Below are 26,731 nucleotides of genomic sequence, written 5' to 3'. Positions count from 1 at the left end.
TTACTCCTTCCAAAGAGCAATGTCCAAAAACACCTCAAGAGGAAGAGGACATGAGAAAGTATCCCTATGCTTAAGTGTTTAAGAGTCTAATGTATGCTATGTTGTGTACTAGGCTCGACATATGCTATGCAGTAAGGATTGTAAGTCGTTATCAATTAAATCCTAGTTTGGAACATTGGATTTCATTAAAGCACATTCTCAAGTATATTAGGAGAACGAGAGATTATATTCTTGTATAATCAGGGGTGAGCTAAAACCTACTGGATACACTGATTCTGATTTCTAATCAGACAAAGACAGTCGTAAGTCGACGTCTGGGTCAGTGCTCACTCTTGGTGGCGGAGTTGTAGTCTGGAGAAGTATTAATCAATCCAGTATTGCAGATTCAACCATGGAAGCCAAGTATATAGCGGCTTGTGAAGCAGCTAAGGAAGGGATTTGGATTATAAAGTTCTATAGTGATCTTGAAGTAATCTCAGATATGGAGAAGCCACTAATCATGTACTGTGACAACAGTGGAGCAGTAGATAACTCTAAGGAACCTAGAAGCAACAAGAGAGGAAAGCATATAGAAAGTAAATACCTTTTGGTTCGAGAGATTGTGGACCAAGGTGATGTGACTGTTAAGAAGATAGCGTCAAAACAAAACCTTTCGGACCCATTTACCAAGACACTTCCTACAAAGTAATATATGGGTCATGTACGCAATATGGGATTAAGGGAGATGCCTCACTTGCTTTGAGGGCAAGTGGGAGTTTGTTAGGACTTACGCCCTAAAAGCATGTAAATACATTTTATTGATTCAAATGAAAGTAAAATCTTATTCTACTTCAATAGTATAATTATTGTTTGAATAATTTATATGATTATCAAGAAAATTCCATATTCATTTATGAGGATATGATCTTGTATTAGTATGAGAGAATTATGATTATATACATTGAATAAAATAGTGAGAAACATATTAAAGTAAGGAATCTTTAATGAATGGTTACTAGTACGGTTTACTAAGCATACGGGATGTAAGTACTCTAGATTCAGATTACTAATTTGAATAGACATCTTGGTAAAGGTACTGTATATAATAGAGATTATATATGACAGGACCGATATGAATTATCTATCTTTATAAACTTACCGATTGCCATAAATATTTAATTATTATCATAATAGATGGTAATTTGTAGATCAGTTTAAATCTTAAGTAGTCGTAAACTCATTTTCGTGCTTATTGGATCTTTTGATTCACTCGTTAAGTTTTCTTAGTATAATGAGGCTAGTGACTTTTGTTTTGGAGATTCAATATCATGAATGGTTTGGAACATTATTTACAATAATGGAATTCATAATTTCCTAAAATATTGAATATTGATTCCCTTAGGGTTAATTCCGGAACTTAATAGTTATTGAGCTCAAATCTATAATTTGATTATAGATTAATTAATCACTAGTGAAATAATGGTACTTAAGAAACAAGAGGTCATTAGAAAGGTAAAACGGTAATTTTTACCAACTCTGATAACTCTACAAAATAGAGCTCAAATACTAATTGTTGCTTACTCTTTGAGTTTTTAAGTAACTTATTAAGTTTTACGTAATTTTTGAATTTATTAGTCTTATTGTAATCTTTTAGATTTTTATAGATATTTTATTGTAAAATGTTGTAGTTTAATTATTTGAAATTAGTGTTGTTAAGTTAGAAGCGAAAAAATGCACTTTTATTTAACTTAAATGTTAAATTAAATTAAGTTATAATTAATAGTTTTAAAGAATTAATATGGTTTATTTTATAATTGAAATATTTAATTATGATTTCATTTATGTTTATTTTGTAGGAAATTTGGTGAATTTTTGTGCTTGAAAAGCAAGAAAGTTGAGGGCTGAAAAATAAAGAAAAAAAGTGGCATTTCTAAAAAGACAAGCCCATAGTTCTCCAGCCTTGCCCAAGGCCCACAGCTGCCTCCAAGCCCACGGGCCCGCCTGCCCTTAAGCCCATCATGCCAGTAGCAGCCCAGTCACCTACCCCTTTTTCTTGAGCCCACCAATGGTCTCCTTGTCCCACAATGTCCAAAAAATTTCATTTTTACACAACTTTTCTACCCATTTCACAACAAAATTCATCATGACACCCTATAATTTACATCTACTTGCCATATTATTATTCATTTAATTAATTTAATCAACTTAATTAATTTAAATTGATTATTTTAATGCTCTTATTTTAGCTATAAATATATAATTTGAAGACCATTTTTGGGTGCTTAATTTTTGGGTTTACTATCATCTTTTCTACACTTTCTCTCTACATTTTCTCTCTTCCTTTTGGAAGACCATTGTGTGCCAAGTATGTATTTCTTTTGTAATATATTTTAGATTCTAGTTATGTGCTTCTAATCTTTTTCATAAGATTATTAAGATCATGATGAAGCAACTTGTAACTAGATTGTATTTATGTTGTATGTTGACTTCCTTTGTAATGCAACAAAGTTTATGGATTTTTGTTCTTCATATATGTTTTTCATCTTTAATATCTTGTATTTTGGATTGTTAGATAATATTACACTTTGTTCTTCACTTTGCAAAACATAATATTCTTTGATTAAGATCTTTGTCATTAAATTGTACACATCCAATGCTTAGAAAAAAATATTATGTTTTGCCTTATAAATAATGTTATTTGATTTTTTGTTATTTCATTAGATTAATTCACATTAAATACTTTGAAATTATCTTTTTTTTAAGAAGTGAAGAAAATTCCTATCTTTTCAGAAATAATTTGTGCTTAAATTATAAATCTATTGGGAAAATGATAGTTTGATTTATTTTAACTATCACTAGAACTTGGGAATCAATATACTAATAAATATTTTTAAACTTACATTTTGTGGATTCTAGTATCTTAATAATCTTTCTTTTACAACTTTTTTACAAATCATAATTGGTTTATTTTTCTTCTATTAAATAACTTTATTTTCAATCTTTTATTTTATTTTATTGACATTAAATCTTATCAATCTTTGGAGGTAGGTTAGAATTTATTTAATTTTGGTTTAAAATAATTTATTTTTATTTTAGTCAATTCATTTGGGCTCGACCTCGTACTTACACGAATACTATACTTCATATACGATTTGTGCTCTTGCGAGTTATAAATATTTAAAACATATCCATTTTGGGTCCCTTAAGTTTTTGGCGCCATCGTCGGGGAGTTGCAAGAAAAGAAACGAACTTTTTCTCAAGGTTAGTGAATTCTTCTACTAGTTATTTTAATTTTCGCATTATAAAAAAAAATATAAAATATAAAACTTAAAAAAAATAAGAAGAAAATTTGGGACGGTTTTACCACCCATAAAAAAAATTACTTATATATCTATTTATACTTATCATTCCTATTATTATTATTATTATTATTAGTTGACAGCACTGTGCCTCCTATTTTTTTATTTTATTTTACTTTTGTTGTAATATTTTTCTTTTTGCTACATTTTTTGTTAATTGACGGCACTTGTGCCTCTTAACTTTTGTTGTAATTTGCTTTATTTATTTTTGTTGTTATATTTTTGTGCAAATTTACTAGTTGATGACAATTTTTGCCTTCTAGTTTTTGCTTGATTTTCTTTATGGTTGATGGCATGCTATGCCTCCCAACCCTTTTCTTTAGTTGATGGAAATTTTGTCTCCTAGTTTTTTACTTTATTTTTGTTATGGTTTATGGCATGTTATGCCTCCCAACTCTTGCTCAATTTTAGTTAGCATTTTCTATTTTGTCTTATTTTATTTTTCTTATCATATTATTGTGTAAATGCCAAAAATACTTAAAAAATTAAAAAAAATAAAAATTCTTGAAACTCTTATTATGCTCTATGGTTGCGGTCTTAATCGATCTTCCATATCAAAAAAGATTTCTTGAGCTCATCATTGAGTTTTTACCATATGGATCATTTTAATTATAGTTGGAATTTGAGTATAACTATTATGCACAATTAAATTTAAATTATAGAGAAACCAATGATATGCATTCTTATGGGGAATCCTTTGATAGCCTATTGTCCCCACCTATTATCCAAATTTTTCATGGAGTCATACCCAATCTCCAATTACTCATGGGCATGAATTCAACATGCCTAATCAAAGTCATGCCAAATTCGATCTATCATATCCCATGCAACAAGAAATGAGCCCATCTTTAGAGTATACCCTAGAACAGTTCATGCAACCAACCCCCACCAAATCTTAAAATTCTAGTCTCAATCAATCTCAAAAATTGAGATACTCATAGGTCAACTTGCAACTGTTATGATCAGAAAAACAAGTACTTCCCAACCAACTCATTCTCAATCCAAAAGGTCAAACTGAAAATGAAAAGATGAGTGAAGTTGTTAAAAAACTTGTAATAGGCCACCAACCACCAAATGAAACAAAAAAGTTGAGTGAAATACTTTTTGAGGCTCATGAGGAAAATGAAAAAGATATAATTGTATCTTAAGAGCCCATAATTGAAAAAAAAAATTATATTTACTCAAAATGAAAAGGAGTCTAACATGGATGTGCAATTTTCTCATTTCATTGGTATTCCATCAAAATTGCATATTTCTAATTTTTGTGTAGGTGTGATGATATCAATTATTATTTATGGCATTTGCATCAAACTCATAAGTCACCCTACAGATGAAATTCTACACCATCGATTGGGTGTAGGTTATAAGAAAAATATATATATATATAGTCGAGCTAAAGACTATAAATGAAACAAATATGTGGTAAGCAACCCATGCTTTTCATGTTTCATTTTATATTTCAATTTTGTTGTGTGTTTTTGTTTTATATTTTTTAGAAGCTTGAAGAAAACTTCTTGCCCAAAAAGAAAAAATAAACAAAGGAGGCAAATCAAGGAAACATACATCAAAGAAAATAGTTCTTAACTTTTTTCATTTTATTACTCATTGAGGACAATGTTTCATTTAAGTTTGAGGGTAGTGTGTGTGTGTGTGTGTTTCTTTTTGTTTAATGTGATTTTCTTTTTGCTTATGTGTGTTTTTCATTTGTCATAAAATGTTAAAAAAATTGGTGATATCTTTTATGTCCAACTAAAAACCTTAACTAAGTTTAATTGCAGTTCACTTAAAAATATGAATAGTTCTTAAGCTTTGTTTTTAATTATTGGGTCAAGTTTTTGTAGAGTCCCGGAATTTACTTATCTAGTTAGATAGTAGTAGTAGTAGTAGTAGTAGTAGTAATAGCTAGTATTAGTTATAGTATGTTCATTACTATGGATTTTGGTTCAAGCCGGGACTTAGTTGGAAACTCCTAGCAATAGTTATGGATTTTATAAGTTTAACCTATAGTTTAAGAATATTAATTTTAACCAAAGGTTTGATTAATATGACTCATATTGATTATGATATTTATTATATTATAAGGTTTAGATAAACCCAATAAGATAGTAACACTTGTCATATGTATGATTATTAAGGAATTATTATTTTAATGATAACATAAGAGAAATATAAGACTTAGTCTTCACCAAAATTTGATAGGAGCATGATATTTGTCACAATTTTATTTATTTGTGGATTAGGTTGTAAATATATTTTTCGTAACTTTAGGGTACTGTAACTTCCGACCTGTTTTTTACCTAGTTATGTTATGAATTTCGAAAAATAGTATTTCTAAAAAGTTGTAGATAATTTAATTAGATTTCTAACGGTATAAAGAGAGTCCAAATCTAAGTTCTACAGCTCCAGATATGTTGATTTTACTGAAGGGGAGTTTAGAGTTACGAGATTTAGGGAGTTAGAAGTTAGGATTCTATTTGTTTTTATTTTTTTTAAAATCAAGCTTTGAATCCTTAAATCTTTCTGAAAAATTTGACCAATTCCTAAGCCTTTGGCTTAAGGATATTCAAATATTTTCAATTAAATTTATTATTTTTATTCAAAGCCAAAAAGAAGATTTTTATTCCTAGAACTCTATAAATAGGACCTAGCACCAAGCCTTTTCATTCATTCTTCAAGCATTGATCAGAGCTTTCCATGTGCTAGTGAGACTATAGAGTGATAAACACTTGGATTGGGGTTATAAGCTTAATAAACACTTGAGAAGTAAGGTTATAGTGTATTTCGGTTTCAAGGTATAGTTCGGTCATAGAAGCATTCAATGTATTCCTAATTCTAGTTCCTTTTTGTATTGATTCTTATAGTTCTTCTCTACTCAAATCCTAACTCAGTCTTTTTTATTCTTAGGCATCTAAGTTCTTCGAACTTAAGGTTTTCATTGGTAAGTATCGTTTCGATGGTGTAGTTTATTCTTTCCATCTCTTTTCTTTAGTATACTCACCTCTATATTATGGATTTTAGGAGTGTTCCAAAATCCCGACTTTGTTCTCATCATTCTGGTATATTGGTAAGGAAAATAGGATAGGATTTATGTGTTATATGATTTTATATGTTATCTTATGAATATGTGTTATGAAAAATGCTATGTTAAGTATGCTTGTAGACTTGGGCATATGACCTATACAACTAACAAGCCCCAAATAGATTATGGGCATATGACTTACTTAGCTAGCAAGACCCCACTAATCTAATGGGCATATGACTTGTTTAGTTTATGGGACCCCAAGTAATAATGGTCATTATAGTAGGTGTGACATATGTTTATGATATGTTTTATTATATGCTACGTTATGAATTTTATGTATATGAGTTATGTGTTAGGTTTTTCTTGCTGGGCATTAGGCTCATTCCTTTATTTTTTAGTGTGATGCAGGAAACTAGATATGGAGGCAGAATGATTCTTGGAAGCTTGGCATGTGTGTTGAGGATGAACGGACTGAGTGGACTGCGTCTCGATCGAGGATGAAGTTATTTATATTTAGTCTTTTAGATCATATTTTTCCGCATTTAGTTTTTTTTAAACAATTGAATTAAAGTTTATGTTTTCTTTTAAACAATGGGTATTCATGACATATTTTCTATTATTATGTATTTGATACAATATTTTGAGATTTAATAAAGTTATATTATTTCTTATGTATCTTTCCCAAAATAGTATCTATGTATAGTAGATCTAATGGTCCAAGGTCATAGATCTAGTTGGGTCATTACAATTTTCTAGGGTTTTTATATATATTTTTCATAATAGAACATTTTTATTTCTTATAAGTTTATATGAAAAATAATATTGCTTAAATCTTCTTAGAAATCAAGATTGATTATTTGATAAACTTCATCTATATTTATAAATTTTTTGAAAACTATTATCTTTGTGCAATTCTTGAGGAAATACTTAAGATATCATCAATAAAAAAATTGTGTGCTTTAATTTTTTTTTGCTTGCGGACTAGCAAAACTTTAAGTTTAGGGTGTGATAACTCTACAAAATAGAGTTATTTTCCCACATTTTTTATGCTAATTGTTGCTTAGTCTTTGGGTCCCTAAGTAATTTATTAAGTTTTAAGTATTTTTTGAATTTATTAGTCTTATTGTAATTTTTTAGATTTGTATATATTTTTATAGATATTTTATTGTGAAATGTTGTAGTTTAATTATTTGAAATTAGTGTTGTTAAGTTAGAAGTGAAAAAATGCACTTTTATTTAACTTAAATGTTAAATTAAATTAAGTTATAATTAATATTTTCAAAGAATTAATATGATTTATTTTATAATTGAAATTTTTTATTATTATTTAATTTATGTTTATTTTGTAGGAAATTTGGTACATTTTTGTGCTTAAAGAGCAAGAAAGTTGAGGGTTGAAAAATAAAGAAAAAAAGTGGCATTTCTGAAAAAAGACAAGCCCAAAATTGTCCAGCCTTGCCCAAGGCCCACGGCTGCCTCCAAGCCCACGGGCCCACCTGCCTTTAAGCGCACCACACCAGCAGCAGCCCAGCCACCTACCCCTTCTCCTCGAGTCCACCAATGGTCGCAGTGTCCCCTTGTCCCACAATGTCCAAAAAATGTCATTTTTTACACAACTTTTCTACCCATTTCACAACAAAATTCATCATGACACCCTATAATTTACATCTACTTGCCATATTATTATTCATTTAATTAATTTAATCAACTTAATTAATTTAAATTGATTATTTTAATGCTCTTATTTTAGCTATAAATATATAATTTGAAGACCATTTTTGGGTGCTTAATTTTTGGGTTTACTATCATCTTTTCTACACTTTCTCTCTACATTTTCTCTCTTCCTTTTGGAAGACCATTTTGTGCCAAGTATGTATTTCTTTTGTAATATATTTTAGATTCTAGTTATGTGCTTCTAATCTTTTTCATAAGATTATTAAGATCATGATGAAGCAACTTGTAACTAGATTGTATTTATGTTGTATGTTGACTTCCTTTGTAATGCAACAAAGTTTATGGATTTTTGTTCTTCATATATGTTTTTCATCTTTAATATCTTGTATTTTGGATTGTTAGATAATATTACACTTTGTTCTTCACTTTGCAAAACATAATATTCTTTGATTAAGATGTGTGTCATTAAATTGTACACATCTAATGTTTAGACAAAATATTATGTTTTGCCTTATAAATAATGTTATTTGATTTTTTGTTGTTTCATTAAATACTTTGAAATTATATTATTTTTTTAAAAAGTGAAAAAAATTCCTATCTTTTTAGAAATAATTTGTGCTGTATTTGGAAAACGATAGTTTGATTTATTTTAACTTTCACTAAAACTTGGGAATCAATATACTAATAAATATTATTAAACTTACATTTTGTGGATTCTTGTATCTTAATAATCTTGATTTTACAACTTATTTACAAATCATAATTGGTTTATTTTTCTTCTGTTAAATAGCTTTATTTTCAATCTTTTATTTTATTCTATTGACATTAAATGTTATCAATCTTTGGAGCTAGGTTAGAATTTATTTATTTTTGGTTTAAAATAGTTTCTTTCTTATTTTAGTCTATTCCTTTGGGTTCGACCTCGTACTTACACGAACACTATACTCCATATACGATTCGTGCGCTCGCGAGTTATAAATATTTAAAATGTACCCATTTTGGGTCCATCAAGCTCTAATTAACGAACCAATAATTGGAGGACAGAATTACATTTATTGATTATATCAATGGATCACAAAGAAAACTCTATAAATATAATTCTATAAATACTTAGAGTGCAATTCCATATTTATAGTGGAGTAATCATGGAACTAATAAATAAGATTAATATATTAAAGAATTTGATTAGTGATATGATTTGTTAGAGCTTCGTATTATAAGTCCATGGTCCCCAAATCACATATGTCCTACTCTGTCAATAGTAAAGATGACATAATGAAGATTTGTACAGAGAAGGATTAAATTGCGAAGGAATTAATTTTTTGGGGCAATGAAATAATTATGGGCAATTGATTAATTGTGAATTAATTAATTATTTAAATATATAATTTTTATTTTTAAAACTATATGTTAAAATAAATATTAATCATGTTTTGATGAATATAGAGAGAGTTTATTTATTATCTTATTATAAGATATTTATAAAAATATATTTATTTATCTACAACTAATATTTTAAGATAAAGTTAATTTTGAAATAACTTATATTTATTTTGGGATAAATATATTATCTTAAATATTAAATAAACAATGAAATGAGAACATCAGGGATAGCCATATGAGTGGCTCATGCCACACTCACTGTATTGTACTGTGAGTGGCACCATTCAGGGATATTTTTATCCCTAGGATTTGAATTTTGAATTTCAAATTAATTTGTTTATTTTATTAAATTTAATTATTATTTTGAATATGATATAAATTAAATAATTAAAATAGATGTAGTTGATCAGTTTATTTAAATAAAACTAAGATTATTTAAATTAGTTAATTATCTTTATAAACCTGAAAAGAAGTGATACTTGATATAAGTTTAAGAAGTTGTTAATTCTTGACTGCCAGACTTAGTATAAGAAAAGAAACAATAGAATTTCCTTAACCTAAAATTAGTGAAATTTCTATAGCCTTTCTCTTCTCAATCCTCTCTAGATCTCATGTGTTGAGTATATCCAGAGAGTCTAAATCAACATTTGAATCCTACATGCCCACACATGTCCTTATGTCTTTGAGGATTGACTTGGAATGCTAGGGTGTGAGTTTTTAGAAAGGATAGGAAGTTCATTGATTTTACGAAAAGATTCAAGGACACTTGATAGGCTATGAGAGGTAATCTCTATTCCTTTTATGTGTTATTTAATATATATGTATGTGTATGATCCTGGTTGGTATTAATAATTTTTTTATAAAAAAAAAATCCTATTTCATTGCTTATTCTTATTTTCCTCATTTAATACCAACAAAGTAAGGTTATTTTCTATATAAATATGGGGTAAATAATTATTTGGTACCCTGTGTTTTATCGAATGTATATAGTTGTTATCATTTGTTTTCAATAATACTCATCTGGTACCCAATAATTTGAAATTGTACATATTTGGTACCCTGGACTCAAATTTGATAAATAAAATTTGTATGAATATGAACAAACTGCCCTCAGTTATATGTAATTAAGTAATCAAATTTGAATTTGAAACTCATATAATTGGGGGCAGTTTGGTCATATTCATAAAAATTCATTGATTAAATTTGAGTTCAGGTTACCAAATATGTATTATTTTAAATTATAGTGTATCAAATGAGCATTATTGAAAACATAAGTGTTGATGTAACAATTTTGGTCTTTCTATTTCTGGAAGTATCCTCCTATAACCTGTCGATTCTCCGATCTTCTCCTACCATGCTGGGAGCTCTGATGATTGTTTAACCGCCTGGAGGTACCTACAAGAAAGACACTCTAATGCTTAAGTCAGTATCCCTTTCATTAATCCCCCAAGGTGTTATTTATAGGAAAAACTACGACATATGAGACTGAGAAGGACTTCTTGATTGGTTGTTCATATAACTGATTATCCCGCCAAGGAATGCCCTCTTACAGACCCGGACCACAGAGGCCAACTAGGAGGTTCGCCTCTGTTTCTTGGGTTCTGCCTCTCATTACATGAAACACACTGTTAAATTAACCTGAAAAAGGAAATGCCTCTAGGCCAAATAATTTGGGCCTTACAATTTCCCCTCGGTCCAAGACTCGTATCTACAAAAGGAAATATAGTTATTCAAGTCTTGGGTTGACTCCTTAACTCCCAATATATTCGTCCAAATTTCAAAATTTTAAATGCACTTAATCAATCAAAGGTAATCATCGTGCGATCTGACATATGTCAATTCAAGGTTAATTTCTCTACAAAACTTTGTCGCGCTCACACCCAAAATGATCCATATTCTTCCAACTAACATAACCCCTTCAGTTGCTTCTCCACTTTACTCTCTTCATTTCCTCCAGGGGAAAAATTGTGAGCACTCGAAAGCTCACTGCCAAAATCAAATTTGCAAAATTCGAAGATGTTTCCACAGGAATCTTTAGCTTCAATGGATAGGAATGGATATCATTCTATCTTGGATCGCCTTCGCACATGTTGTGATATTCCCGATGATGTTTCAATTCGAATTCTATCCGATTAAGAGATTAGGAATTGGAGATTCAAAGACGTGGTGAAGCCAGGGGAAATTGTGTTGAGTTCAAAGCACATCGATTAGCTTCACTTCCTCTCCCCGCCATCCTTGTTCAAATCATTTCTTCATCAAAAGCTCACATTTCCCAATCCCTCCCAAATGTTGTGCAAGCCATTGTTGCGGATTAAATGATAGGTGTCTTGCACAATGTTGAAATTTTTTTAGAAGACATTTACGCTTCTTTCACCAAATCCAACAACAGAATTGTTGAGAGTAAATCTTGTGTAATGCCCCGACTAATTCTAAGACCCCAGACCATTAAATACTACTATACATAACTACAAGTTTGGGATACATAAAAAAGAAATAACATAACTTTATTTAAAACCCAAAATATTGTACAAAATACGGTATGGGATCCCATTGTTATAAAACATAAACACAAACATTAAATTAATTGTTTAAAATACTAAGTGTGGAAATACATAAAAACATAAATCAAAGAGTTAAAAACAACGTCATCCTCGATCTTCCAGCAGTCCATTCAATCCATTCATCCTCAACACACATGCCAAGCTGCCATGAATCCTTCCCGCCTTCCATGCTCATTTTCCTGCACCATCTAAAAAGAAAGGAATTAGCCTAATGCCTAGCAAGGAAAATCTACTTAAAACATTTATGCCATACATCATAAAACATAAGACTAAATCATAAAGCATATACTATAAAACATATGACTATTAAAATGTATATCATATAGGACTACAATATTTATGGCCATTAACTCATTAACGTGGTATGTGATAAAACCATCTAGGTCTTCAGTCTACTAATCGAGGTAGGTTAGATCACAACTATAGTATATGATAACCCATCTAGGTCCTCTTTCTACTAATCGAGGTAGGGTAAATCATAACTCTAAATCACGAAAATGATAAAAATTCTTGGGGCTTGCTATCTAAGCAAGTCATATGCCCAAGTGACTACAATATAAATTCTTGGGGCTTGCTATCTAAGCAAGTCATATGCCCAAGGACTACAACATATATCATATCACATACCATATCATAAAACATATCATAACATAAACATGTAGACACATATAATCTAACTTATTTTCCTTACCAAAAACTGGGATATGGAGACAAGAACGAGATGGGAACACTCCTAAAACCAACAGTAAAAACCATGAGTTTCTAAAGGAAAGAGATGAAAAAGAGAACTAAACCATCAAAGAAGAAACTTACCGAAAAGAACCTTAAGTTTCAAAGAACTTAAGCACCTAACCAGGAACCATAAGGAGTGAAACTAACCCCTTTTAAAAAGAATACAAAATGAAAAATATTTAAATTCTCGTTCAACAGATGCCCAGAACTCGGTCAAAATCATTCAAGAGCAAGTCCAAGTGGTTAAGGGTTGTTTCAAGCTTGGTTCTACAAATATTTCAAAAATTGCTCCTAGAGGTTGATATATCGCCTGGACCTATACCCCGAGTCTTCGTGGTTTCGTTCGTGCGAAGTCGACGTATTTTCTGTATCTCCCGTAGGCGATATATCGGCCCTTATAGCTGCGATATATCTGCATACGTTGATATATCAAACACGTATTTGCACTTTTTCAGCATATTTTGAATTGATTAAACAGCTTTGACTGAGTAAAAATACAATCCTAACAGCTGCTAAAAGGTTCTAGAGCTTCTAGATCTTTCTTTTAATTAAACTATTCATCAAAAATACTTAATTCCTTAATAAACATGCTTGTGACAAGTGTCACATTCTTATTAATTCTATCTAAACCTTAGGTTATAATAAACAATATTTCTAGGACCAGCAATATTAATCAAACCTTATGTTATAATTAATATTTCTAAACTATAGGTTAAACTTATAAAATCTATAACTATTACTATGAGTTTCCAACTAAGTCTCGGCTTGAACCAAAATCCACGGAAACTAACATACTACAAGCTACTACTTGCTACTACTACTACTATCTTGCTAAGTAAAATTCTGAAAAACTACAATTCTCCCCTACTTAAAAGAATTTCGTCCCTGAAATTTACTTACCAAACAATTCTGGATACCGTGCTAGGATGTCTTCCTCTAACTCCCACGTTGCCTCCCGTTCTAAACTATTACTCCATAGGACTTTGACTATCGGAATACTCTTAAATTATAATTCCTTCATCCATCTATCTAGGATGCTAATAGGTCGTTCCTCGTAACTCAAGTCTTTCTGGAGTGCTATCGTATCGTACTTGAGGACGTGAGATTGGTCTGACACATATCTACACAACATCGAGGATTGAAACACATTGTGGCTATCTGCTAGAGCTAGCAGTAGGGCTAATCTATATGAACTGTTCCCACCTTGTCCAATATTTCAAAAGGGCCTATAAACCAGGGACTAAGTTTTCCTTTCTTCCCAAACCGCTTCACACCTTTCATAGGAGATATCTTTAAGAAGACTTGATCTCTGACTTTGAATTCCACATCTCGCCGCTTGGCATCCGCATAACTTTTCTGTCAACTCTGCGCAGCGAGCATACGCTTTTTAATCAGCGCCACTACATCATGAGCCTCTCTAATAGCTTTGGGTCTAAGAAGTTGTCTTTCTCCTACCTCGTCACAATGTAACGGTGATCGACACTTCCATCCATAAAGTAACTCATAGGGTGCCATACCGATCGTTGCCTGGTAGCTATTGTTGTAGGAGAATTCTATAAGTGGCAAATACTTACTCCATGATCCTCCGAAGTCTAATATACAAGTGTGCAACATATCTTCTAAAAGTTTTATGGTACGCTCGGACTAACCGTCAGTCTGAGGATGAAATGTCGTACTAAGACTTAACTTGGTACCCATGGCTTGCTACAAGCTTCCCCAAAATCTCGATGTAAACACCGATTCTCTATCGGATACTATGGTCTTAGGGATTCCATGCAGTCGTACTATTTCTAGGACATAGATGTCTGTGTACTGGTCTGCTGTGTACGTAGTCTTGACAGGCAGGAAGTGAGCTGACTTGGTTATTCTATCTACTACTACCCAAGCCGAGTTATGCTGCTTATTTGTTCGTGGTAATCCTGTCACGAAGTCCATGGCTATATCTTTTAGGAGTGTGTCCTAAAAGCATGTAAAGACATTTGTGTTTTTCTGTGAATAAATAAATACAATGGTTTATTATTATTGTCATATTAAGATTGTTAAATTATTGTTTGAATAATTTTGTAAATATCAGAAAAATTCCATATTCATTATTGAGGATGTGATCTTGTATAAGTACGAGAGAATTAAGGTCACATGAATGAATAAAAATAGTCAACAACAACAAATTAAAGTTATAGAATTCTTTAATTGGAGTTGTAAGTACGGTTTACTGAGTATCATAATGATACAAATAATCTAGATTCGGATTATTGATGTAGAAAGACATCTCGGTAAAGGTGCTTTATATAATATGATTATATATGACATGGACCGATATGAATTAAAGTCTTTATCCAAAAACCATTTAACAATAAAGACTTGTAATTCATATCATAACTGATGATCATTTATAGATCAACCTAAATCCTGAGTGTTCATGAACTCCTATTCATGTTTATTAAATCTTTTGATTCATTCGTTAAGGTCTCTTCAAAGAATGAGGCTAATGACTTTTGTTTTGGAGATTTAATATCATGGATGGCTGGGAACATGTATCAACAATACGGAATCTAATCTTTCCTAACGGATCGTATATTAGCTCCCTTAAGGGTTAATTCTGGAACTGAATGATTTTGAGCTCAAATCTATAATTAGATTATAGATTAATTATTTACTAGTGAATTAATGGTACTTAAGGAATAAGAAGTAAATTAGAAAGGTTAAATGGTAATTCTCCCATTCTGATTTATGAACTAATTAATTAGAGGGTTGAACTATTGTAAGATGGTTATATCAATGGACAACTTAAGAAAAAGATTTCTGTAAAAGTATATCTATAACATAAAGAGTGCAATTCTGAATTTATAGTGTAGTAATATCAGAATTAATAAATTAACTATTATAATTAAAGAGTTTAATTATTTAGTTTCAATTTATTGGAGCTTAATGTTATAGGTCCATGGTCCCCGAAATGGCTCAAACAATCACTGTCAAAGGCAAATGCAAAAATGGGGAAAAAGGACTTATGTGATAAGTAAAATATTTTTCTATGTATCAAACATAATTATTGTTTAATTATGTGTAATTAATTAATTATTTGATTTAACAAAAATATAATTAATTTTGAATTAATTTATTTTTGGGATTTTTGGTACATAAATAATAATAAAAATTGGGAAAAATCACATGTCTGCACAGGCATGTAGTACACGTGTGGCACTGTGCTACACGCATAAGAGATGGACTTAGTCTCTTGATTCCACAATTTTAGTTATTTAAATATTAAATAAATAATGAGATATTTTAATATGATTAAAATATTATAATTTAAACAAAAATCTGATAACTGATCAGTTATTTTGAATTTGTTTAAAATAACAAATATTTTAATATATTGGATATTATTAAATATTGGATATCAGCTTTCACAGAACGTAATTTTTCAGGGATAGAAAAATATCTAGGATTCTCTCAGAGAAAAGAGAACAGTGACAAAAACAAAGGTCATTGTTCTTCACAAAACCTAGGTCCAAAATCTATCAGATCTCATGTGTTGAGAACATCTGATAAATAGTTATTGCCTATTATTTGTATAGCGAGCCCACACTCGTTATTTGTGTGCCTGAGAACATTTTGGAAGATCTTGGTGTGAGATCTCAAGGATTCAGCCATACGAAAAGATAGCAGCAAGGAAGGACCTGAGGTAATTTTTCTATTCTTGTCCTTGATTCAATATATACATGAGTGTGAAGAAGTAGATCTAGAAATCTTATGGGATTAATCTGACAATTTGATTGTTGTTCTGCTACGCATAATCTCTGATTTGATCAATAAAAACCAACAATATCTTCCCACTTCCATTCTGGAATACTAAGCAGTTGCAATAAGCCTGTAGGTCATTGATGTTCCGCTTTCACTTGTTGGCATACTAAGCATTTGGACACATATTAAGCTATGTCTTTCTTTATTCCCGGCCACCAATATAGTGCCTTAAGGTCATGAGTCATCTTGGTCGACCCCGGGTGAATTGAGTATGGGGTATTGTGTGCCTCTTCTAAAATCTTCATCTTAATCTCATGGTCATTATGCACGCATACTTGTCCTTTATATGTCAAGAACCCCTATCCTGATATATAGAGAAATCTATGGCCTTGCCTTCTTTGACTGCAACCATATGTGTTACTAATGTGTCATCATGCCCTTGCCTGATCTGTATATCTTCTAAAAAATCTGACTGGATGGACAAGTTAGCCAGTTTACCAATAACGACTTCTATTATGGCATTAATCAGCTCTTGCTGGAGCAGCTTTTCTATTCCAGATAATGCTGCTAGATTTCCATAACTTTTCCGGCTTAGTACATCAGCAACTATGTTTGCTTTTTCTGGGTGGTATAGGATTTCGCAGTCATAATCCTTTACTAGTTCTAACCACCTGCGTTGTCTCATGTTGAGCTCCTTCTACGTGAAGAAATACTTTAAGCTCTTGTGGTCCGTATAAATCTCACACCGTTCTCCATAAAGATAGTGGTGCCATATTTTCAATGCGAAGAACACCACTACCAACTCCATATCGTGCGTTGAATAGCGTTACTCGTATTCCTTGAGTTTCCTTGAGGCGTAAGCTATCACTTTGTCATTTTGCATCAGCACACAACCCAAACCTTGCTTTGACGCATCACAGTAGACTACGAACTTGTCATTGGGTGTCGGTACACAAAGTACTGGTGCTAAGCATAACTTATCTTTGAGCATCTGGAAACTCTCTTCACATCTATCCGTCCAGTTGAAATTTTTTTGTTTCTGGGTCAGGTTGGTAAGCGGAGTGGCTATCTTAGAAAATCCTTCTACAAATCTCTGATAATAGCCTGCTAGCCAAAGAAAACTTCTAACTTTTGATGCATTCTTAGGTCTTGGCCAATCCTTCACAGCCTCTACCTTAGTTGGGTCTAAAGTAACTCCATCTTTGAATACTATATGGCTGAGGAATGCTACTTGCGAAAGCAAAAATTCGCACTTCTTGAACTTGGTGTAGAGTTGATGTTCCTTCAATCATAGCATGGTCATTCTTAAATATTCCTCGTGCTCGACTTCATCATTGGAGTACACCAAAATATCGTCAATGAAATCTACGACGAATTTGTCCAAGTAATCCTTGAAGACCTGATTCATTAAATCCATAAATGCGGCTGGAATGTTGGTAAGAGCAAAAGACATAGCTAGATACTCATAATGTCCATATCAAGTTCTAAAAGTTGTCTTTGGAATATCTTCTTCCCATACTTTGAGCTGGTGATACCCAAATCGTAGATCAATCTTATAAAATATGATCGATCCTTGAAGTTGATCAAACAAGTCATCGATCCGAGGTAGCGGATACTTATTCTTAATTGTCACCTTATTCAGCTTGCGGTAATCTATACACATCTGCATACTTCCATCCTTTTTCTTCACAAATAGAATCGGTGCTCCCCATGGTGAATGTCTTGGTCTAATGAAACCCAAGTCTAAGAGTTCTTGTAGCTGCGTCTTCAACTCCTTGAGTTTTGTAGGTGCCATCCAGTATGGTGCCTTTGAGATAAGCTCGGTTCTCAGTACTAGTTTGATTGTGAAGTCAATTTCCCGAGTAGGCGACAACCCTGGTAAGTCGTCGGGAAATACTTTTGGAAATTCCTTTATAATGCGAGCATCTCCAACCTTTAGTGGTGTTTCCTATGCTACATCCGTGACGCTTGCTAAGAATGCGTGACATCCTTTCTCTGTCATTCTCTAAGCTTTGAGAGATGAGACAAGAGGTGTTCGTAGTCCTAAAACCTTTCCCATAAAACATAGTCTCTGACCGTCGGGAGTTTCGAACATCACTTTCTTGCGTCTACAGTCGATGGTTGCGTCATGCCTTGCTAGCCAATCCATTCCTAGTATCACGTCGAAGTCTTTGATTTCTAGTTCTATTAGGTCTCCTTCTAGTTCTATGTCCTCGATTTTGATCGGTACGCCCCATACTATCCGTGATGATAGGACTACTTCATCCGAAGGCAATTCTGTCACAAATCTAGTTCTAAATCTTTCACAAGGTTTGTCTAATTTCTCTATCATTCCTAATGAAATATACGAGTGTGTTTCTCTCGAATCAAATAATACTGAACATATATTATCGAGGATAGGAATCTCACCTGTAACCACTTTTTTACTAGCTTCCGCTTCTCCCTAGGTCAAGCCAAAGACTTTGGCTGGAACCATCTTATTATCCCTCTTCTCTTCTTGATTGAGCTGTGGACATTACCTCTTCCGATGACCTTCCTGGCCATAATTGTAACATCCTTTGGTGTTTGTACGACACTCCCCTAGATGTTTCTTTTGGCATTTGGAGCACTACATGTATTCTACATAACCCGACCTATTGCTTCCACTGCTAGTTTGTGCTCTTTTGTCATTGTCGAATTGCTTACTATCAGGATGCCTTCTCGTCTGGCCATTATTGTTGTTATGCTGATGACTCCGACCATTCTGAGGATAATTCTACTACTTAGGTTCAGGCTTGCTAGCCTCCTCCTTACTAACATTTGCTTAGAGCCTCTCCACCTCTATTGTTGTTTCTAGAGCATCGGCGTAAGAAGTGGTTCCAGGGTTTGCTAGCTTGACTCCTAGCTCAATTTTGGGTCTGAGTCCCCTAACGAACCTGGTGACCCTCAAAAAGTCAGTTGGGACCAACTCTGGTGCAAACTTGGCTAGTCGATCGAACAGTCGTGCATACTCTACTACTGTCAAGTTGCCCTACTTGAGACTAGAGAATTCTTCCATCCTCATAGTGATGACTACCGAGTTGTAATACTTCTTGTGAGACAGTTCCACAAATCTAGTCCATGTCATGGTGGCGATGTCGTGAGTCTGCTGTACTAAATCCCACCAAATTCTAGCATCCTTCTTTAAAAGAGATGAAACGCAGGATATGCGATCCGTGTTGCCGAGGTTCATGTGCGCTAGGATCGGCTCTACATTCCTGAGCCATTATTTTGCCTCGAAGGGGTCGGTTGTCCCTTCAAAGTTTGGAGCGTGTTGCTTATGAAACCGCTCATACACTGGCTCTATGTACTGAGCTAGGTAAGGTGCATAGTTCACCATTGGCCATCCCCCATACGGACCTACTTGCTGGGGTTCTTGAACCGCTGGCTGAGGTTGCGGTTGCGGCTGAGGCTGGGGCTGAGTCCGAGGCTGTGGCTGAGTCTGTTGTCATTGTTGCTGCAGCAGCTCTTCCACTTGTTGTCGTAGCTGGAAAATTTTAGCAGTGTTGTCAACCAGAGGCAGCAGACTTCTATTAGCAGCAGCATTGGTAGCACACTTTCCCCTTCTTCGGACTGGAAGAGCTTTGTTAATCTTGTTAGCGGTGCTGGAGGCATTTCCGGCTGTGCGTGCGAACCTTCTGAGCAACATCTTCAGCAAAGTTCTAACAGTCGAGAAAAACATATTAGAACTTACTCTAGTAGGCTCTAAGGCAAAACTTAGTCTAAGCAAACATAACTCAGACCTACTAGTTATGATTTCTTATGAAGAATTATGTAAGCCTTCTTTTATAATTATGGTGTGTTTCTATACTTAGAAAAAAATAAGCCATCTTTATTTTCTAAGTCTATATCTAATCATCCTATATGTTGACCCAAGATTTGGCCAACTGACACGGAGTCAAAACGTGATTGATGTGGACAAATGTATAGAGAAGAACGCAATGACAAAAGTAAAGAAAACACAGTAATTTATAGTGGTTCGGCCCCAGGATTTGGTAATGACCTACGTCCACTTAGAATGATATTGATATAAAATCAGAAGGGTGATCAAAGAACCAGGGTTCAATGAGTTTCACTCTCCTCTAAAGAACAATACAGATTTACTTGGAGAATTACTATCGTTTCCTCTAATTCGAAAGCCAAAAGGTCCCCTCCTTCGAGCTATCTCTTGCTATTTATAGGCTCAAGGAGGGTTACAAGAGATTGTTACAGATATTCTTCCCTGAATAATCGGATATCCAGAAGATTGTATGAGATAAATTCAGGATTCATAAAGATCTTCCCATAAATGTTGCCTTGTACGCGGAACTACCGACCAGACTGGTCGCGGGTAAGACAGGCATACCCTGCTTCTACTGTGCCTCCTAATCGATACTCTAGCAGACGCTTCCAGGTACCGGCCACGTGTCCAAAGATTATTCGCCATGTCACCAATGCTAATTTATTGGATAACATTTGCCCCCCAAAGTTTGTTTACTACGAACAGTAAATAAACTTTGAACAAACGACTCTTCGGTAACCCCTCCTGACGTGTCAGAACCCTTCGTGTGCTCTCGAAAAAAGCAACCCACTTCTGTCTAATCATGCCTTTTCAGTTCCCCAGAAACAATTTCGACGGCCATCCCGTTTCCCCATACTTTGAAAAAGGAAAACTAATGATTACACTTTTTTAATATCAGAGACAAACTTATATAAGACCGTCGGAGCCTCTCCTTTCTTTTTACGCACACCATTATCTTTGCAGAAAACCCTAAAAACCAGAGCTTTAACCTTCTTCGAAGACCGTTTTCCTGCACGTCCAAGACTCAGACCACGGACTCTTTAATCTCCGAAGACCGTTCTTCCACCCTTGCGATCACTTTTCTTGGTATGTTTTCGAAACCCCATGCTTTTAATTTCTCGTGGTGCATGCTTCTGATGGTGTACTGTTTAAGTCTTTCTGTTTCTGGTTTAAGATGCTTGTAGACAGAATGTTTTGTAGGCGCAGTAGAGTTACGAGTTAGTTTAAAATCCAGGATATTGCTTTTTAGGACGTAAAACCGAAGTAACATTTCGATTTTTAAACCAGTTGAAAAATAAATTTTTCCCGCCCTAAGGGGAGTTGAAAAAGCTTTCACAGAAAAACTTTTTACTTTCACCCTTTGATCCGTTTTTCAAACTGTTCGTGTAGAAAGAACTAGCTTTTTGATAGAATGTTGTTGTATAAAAGCCTAACTTTTATACTCGACCAGCGTTATTCTAAAAAGCTTTTCAAAGTTCTATTTCCTCACCTCCCCATTATTCTGTTTGCAGATTTTAATGCCAGATTTGTGGGGAGGTGAAAGACCCATCGACGACGACCTTCTTGCCCAGCTGCTCGAGGGAGAAGAACAACCAGCTGTACGTGTCCACGAGATTCCTTTCTTGCGATCTTCCTTCAGACCTCGTCCTTCCTCTCCAATGGCCCGCTCCAAGTCTTCTGGCAAGAAAAGGCCCGAGTCCGATAGCAACCCTACTCCTCCTGCCCAGCCTGATTCGCAGGCTAGGGCTCCCTCGACCAGCGGTTGAGAAAATCTTGTTCCTGACCCTAATATCCAAACTAGGGCTCGTCCTCGTCATCGGAATCCGCCTGATGTCGAGTGATATACTCCCCCAGCCAGTTCAGTGACCCTTCGAATGGTTGCTAACTGTTTCAGGAAATTTCCCCTCACAGGGGTAACCATTATACATCCTACCGCAGACCAGAGGGCTAACCGTCTAGGAGGGGCGAACAGCGCCTGGTCCCGGTATCACATTGAGGCGGGAGCTTATCTCCCTCTTCATCCTTTCTTTGTGGGGGTGGCCAATTATTTCAGCGTCGCCCCCTTCCAAATAACTCCAAACGGATATAGGATGCTGGCCGCACTCTATATCTTGTATAAACTTAACAAATGGCCAGAACCTTCGCCCCACGAGGTCAACTATCTTTTTGTGCACAGGCCTTACTTTCTGCCACTACTGCTCGTACCCGAGCCCAGGCTTACCTCGAGCAGGCCGAGGCAAAAGCCATCGAGAGGTATCAGGTGAAGGCGGCCGAGGAGCTTTCGGCTGCTGAGGCTAAGCATGCCAAGGAGTTGGAGGCAGTAGTCCGAGAGAGGGATGCGGCGGTGACTAAGCTGTCCGAGGCTGAAGCTGCGAAGGAAGCAGCGGTCAAGTTGAGGCAGGAGTACTGAGACTTCAACAAAACCCATCTCCGCGAAATCAAGCATCTGGGGGAGGTACTCAAGACCAAGGATGAGGCTATTCTCTCCCTCGAGGGCAAAGTGAAGCAGTTGGAGCTTGACAACTCCAAGAATCTGGAAAAGTACAAGAGGACAACACTCCGATGTTTCTACAATTTCTGGAAACACAATCAGGGTGCTGATTTTAGCTACCTTTCAGAGGAAGTCAGAACTGCGGAGTTGGCCCGATGTGCTGCCCAACTGGCCGAAGAGGAGGCAAGAGCCGTGACCCCTGCCACTCCAAGCGTCGCTGGTTTGGAAGAAGAAGATGTTGTTGAGGACGTGACTAACCAGGATGCTGCCCAGGATCCTCCGGTCCCGAATGCCTCTTGAATTCTTCTCATTTATTTTTTCTTCTTTTTGGATATACGACCCAAGGGTCGTGATGTAAAGACAATAGTTTCTTTTTAAATTTTGCTGCACGGGCAGTAAATCTTTTTACTTGAACAATTACATCCAAGTTGTGATGCTTGCGGTGTAAAAGCTTAACTCTTGGTGCTATAATATCTTTACTTATTATAACATTTGTCCGTATGACCGGACTTAGCATAGTACTTTGGCATGATTTAACAAAACATAAATTTTGAAAAATACTCTAAGTACTGTAGCATGCTTTCACTTATTTTGTTCATGTGTTTACATACCTTGAGAGTATGCTTTGCCATTGATGTGCCTTATATGCCCCCCAAGTGATCGAGGAGCTTTAGGTCCTTGGTCACTTGCCTTGACCATAACCTGCTCGAACATTCCTGTTCGTATGAAAACTGATACTTGTAATACAGCAAAACAACACACGTAATGAACAAATACTTGTAAATACAAATTCACAAAAGTTGGCAAGAATGACTGGCTGAGCACAGTCCCTTATAATCTCGTATTAAAAATGGACTAAACATGTCTTTACGAGTGATTCTGAAATAGAATCTTACATATACGAGCAGTTAGCTATACAACGTGGCTAACCCTCTTTGCAAAACTTGTAAAAATTAAAAAGAAAAATTTAAACAAGCCAGTCCTTTAAGAAGGACTGTTCATTGATAATACTTGCGCAGGTGTTCTCCATTCCAATAACGTGGAACGAGATCTCCGTTTAAGCGTGCAAGTTTGTAGGTGCCTGGGTGAAGGACTTCTTCAATCTAGTAAGGTCCTTCCCAGTTAGGTTGTAGCACTCCAGCAGTGGGGTCGCGGGTATTTAAGAAAACTCGTCGTAGCACCAAATCTCCGACGTTGAATTTTATTTCTTTAACTTTGGAGTTAAAGTACCGGGTGACTTTTTGCTGGTAAGCAGCAACTCAGAGTTGAGATTTTTCTCGCATCTCGTCGATCGAGTCTAGGGACTCCATCATTAGCTGGCTGTTCAGGTCCTGGTTGTAAGTCAAACGCCGATGTGAAGGGGGATCTAACTCGACAGGTAACATGGCCTCATATCCGTAGGCTAGGGAAAATGGGGTATGCCCTGTTGCTGTTCGGTGAGATGTTCTATACAACCAGAGGACTTCAGGCAGCTACTCTGGCCATGCTCCTTTAGCTTCTTCAAGTCTTTTCTTCAGGGTGTCCTTAAGAGTTTTGTTCACGGCTTCGACTTTCCCATTCGCTTGTGGATGTGCAACTGAAGAAAAACTTTTAATGACCCCATGCCTTTCACAGAAATCGATGAATAAATCACTGTCAAATTGGGTCCCGTTGTCTGAAACTATCTTCCTGGGTAATCCATACCGGCATACAATGTTCTTGATGACGAAGTCAAGAACTTTTTTGGTCGTGATGGTTGCGAGTGGTTCAGCTTCGGCCCATTTTGTGAAGTAATCGACTGCCACAACTGCGTACTTTACTCCTCCTTTCCCTGTTGGCAGGGATCCAATCAAATCTATCCCCCACATTGCGAAGGGCCATGGGCTCTGCATCTGTTTTAGTTCATTTGGAGCTGTTCGTGGGATCTTGGAGAACCTCTGGCATTTGTCGCATCTTCGTACATACTCCATCGAATCCTCGTTCATTGTTGGCCAGAAGTAACCTTGTCATAGAATATTTTTTGCCAAACTCTACCCCCCAGCATGATCTCCGCAGAAGCCTTCATGCACCTCCCTCATGAGTTCCTTAGCTTTTTCTGGTGTAACGCACCTGAGTAGTGGCATTGAATATCCTCTTCGATACATAATGCCATCGACCAGTATGTATCTAGCGGCTCACCTTTGCAGAGTTCTGGCTTTGTTTCTATCTGTTGGCAGTGCACAATTCGTCAGATACTCCAAGTAAGGCGCCATCCATGTATCCTCCATTCGAATCTCCATACTGGACTCAGCTGCTTGTATGCTTGGTTTGCTCAGTCTTTCCACTGGCACAATGTTCAAAGTGTCAGCGTCTTTTACGCTCTCGAGTTTAGCTAAGGCGTCTGCATTCGAATTCTGGTCTCACGGGATTTGCTGGAGGGTGTACTTTGTAAATTGGGCTAGCAAATCCTTCGTTTTATTCAGGTAGGCCATCATCTTTAAGCCTCGCGCTTGATATTCTCCCAGGACTTGATTTACGACTAGCTGAGAGTCACTGTAAATGTCAAGCGTCTTTATGCTCATATCTTTGGCCATTCTTAATCCAGCTAGGAGTGCTTCATATTCCGCTTCATTGTTTGATGCTGCGAAGTCGAACCTGATTGCGTAGTGAAATCGATGCCCTTCCGGCGTTATCAATATCACTCCCGCTCCAGCGTGGGATTCGTTGGATGAGCCATCCGTGAATAGTTTCCACGAAGGAGTTTTGTCTTGAGGCATGGGCGCTTCAGGCTGTTCGCACTGCTCACTGCCTGGGAGTTCGGTAAACTCCGCGACAAGATCGGCCAAGACTTGTCCCTTTATTGCTGCCCGCGGTGAATAAGTTACATCGAACTGCCCTAGTTCGACTACACATTTTAATAATCTTCCAGCCGCCTCCGGTTTTTGGAGGACTTGCCGAAGGGGCTGGTCGGTTAGAACTGTGATAGGATGGGCTTGGAAGTAAGGACGCAACTTCCTGGAGGCTAGAATTAAGCAATATGCTAACCTTTCGATTGGCGGATATCTTAATTCTGCCCCGATTAACCTTTTGCTGACATAGTAGACTGCTTTCTGTACGCCTTCTTCCTCCCGTACTAGTACCGCACTAGTAGCAGCTTCGGTAATCGCCAGATAAATATACAAAGTCTCTCCTTCGATTGGTTTTGATAAGATGGGAGGTTGCGCCATATGAGCTTTTAAGGCCTGGAATGCTTGTTCGCAGTCTCCCGTCCATTGAAACTTCTTATTCCCCCTGAGTAGATTGAAGAATGGGACGCACTTGTCAGTTGATTTCGAGATAAATCTACTCAGGGCCGCGATCCTCCTAGTTAAACTTTGTACATCCTTAATCCTCTCTGGCGACTTCATGTCGATCAGGGCTCTTATCTTGTCAGGGTTGGCCTCGATCCCTCTTGAATTTACTATAAAACCCAAAAACTTCCCTGATCCGACTCCAAAGGAACATTTAAGGGATTCAATTTCATCCGGTACTTGTTTAGCACATTAAAGCATTCTTGTAGATCCCTCACATGTCCTTCTGCCTTCTTAGACTTTACCAGCATGTCATCCATATATACCTCCATGTTTGCACCGATCAGCTCCTTAAACATGTGGTTGACTAGCCGTTGGTAAGTCGCACCTGCATTTTTCAGCCCGAAGGGCATCACTTTGTAACAGTATAAGCCCGTATTAGTCCGAAAGCTGGTGTGATCCTCGTCAGGGGGATGCATGCTGATCTGGTTGTAGCCTGAATATGCATCCATGAACGAGAGGATCTCGTGTCCTTTAGTTGCATCGACCAGCTGGTCGATCCTTGGGAGCGGGAAGCAGTCCTTTGGGCAGGCTTTATTGAGGTCCGTAAAATCCACACAGGTCCGCCATTTGCCGTTAGGCTTGGGGACCAGCACCGGATTGGAGACCCACGATGGATAAAACGCCACCCTGATAAACCCGTTCTCCTTAAGCCTTTCGACTTCTTCTTTCAAGGCCC

This window comes from Humulus lupulus, chromosome 3, assembly GCF_963169125.1.
Source record: "Humulus lupulus chromosome 3, drHumLupu1.1, whole genome shotgun sequence".
Classification (NCBI taxonomy): Eukaryota; Viridiplantae; Streptophyta; class Magnoliopsida; order Rosales; family Cannabaceae; genus Humulus; species Humulus lupulus.
This window is presented reverse-complemented; position numbering follows the sequence as displayed.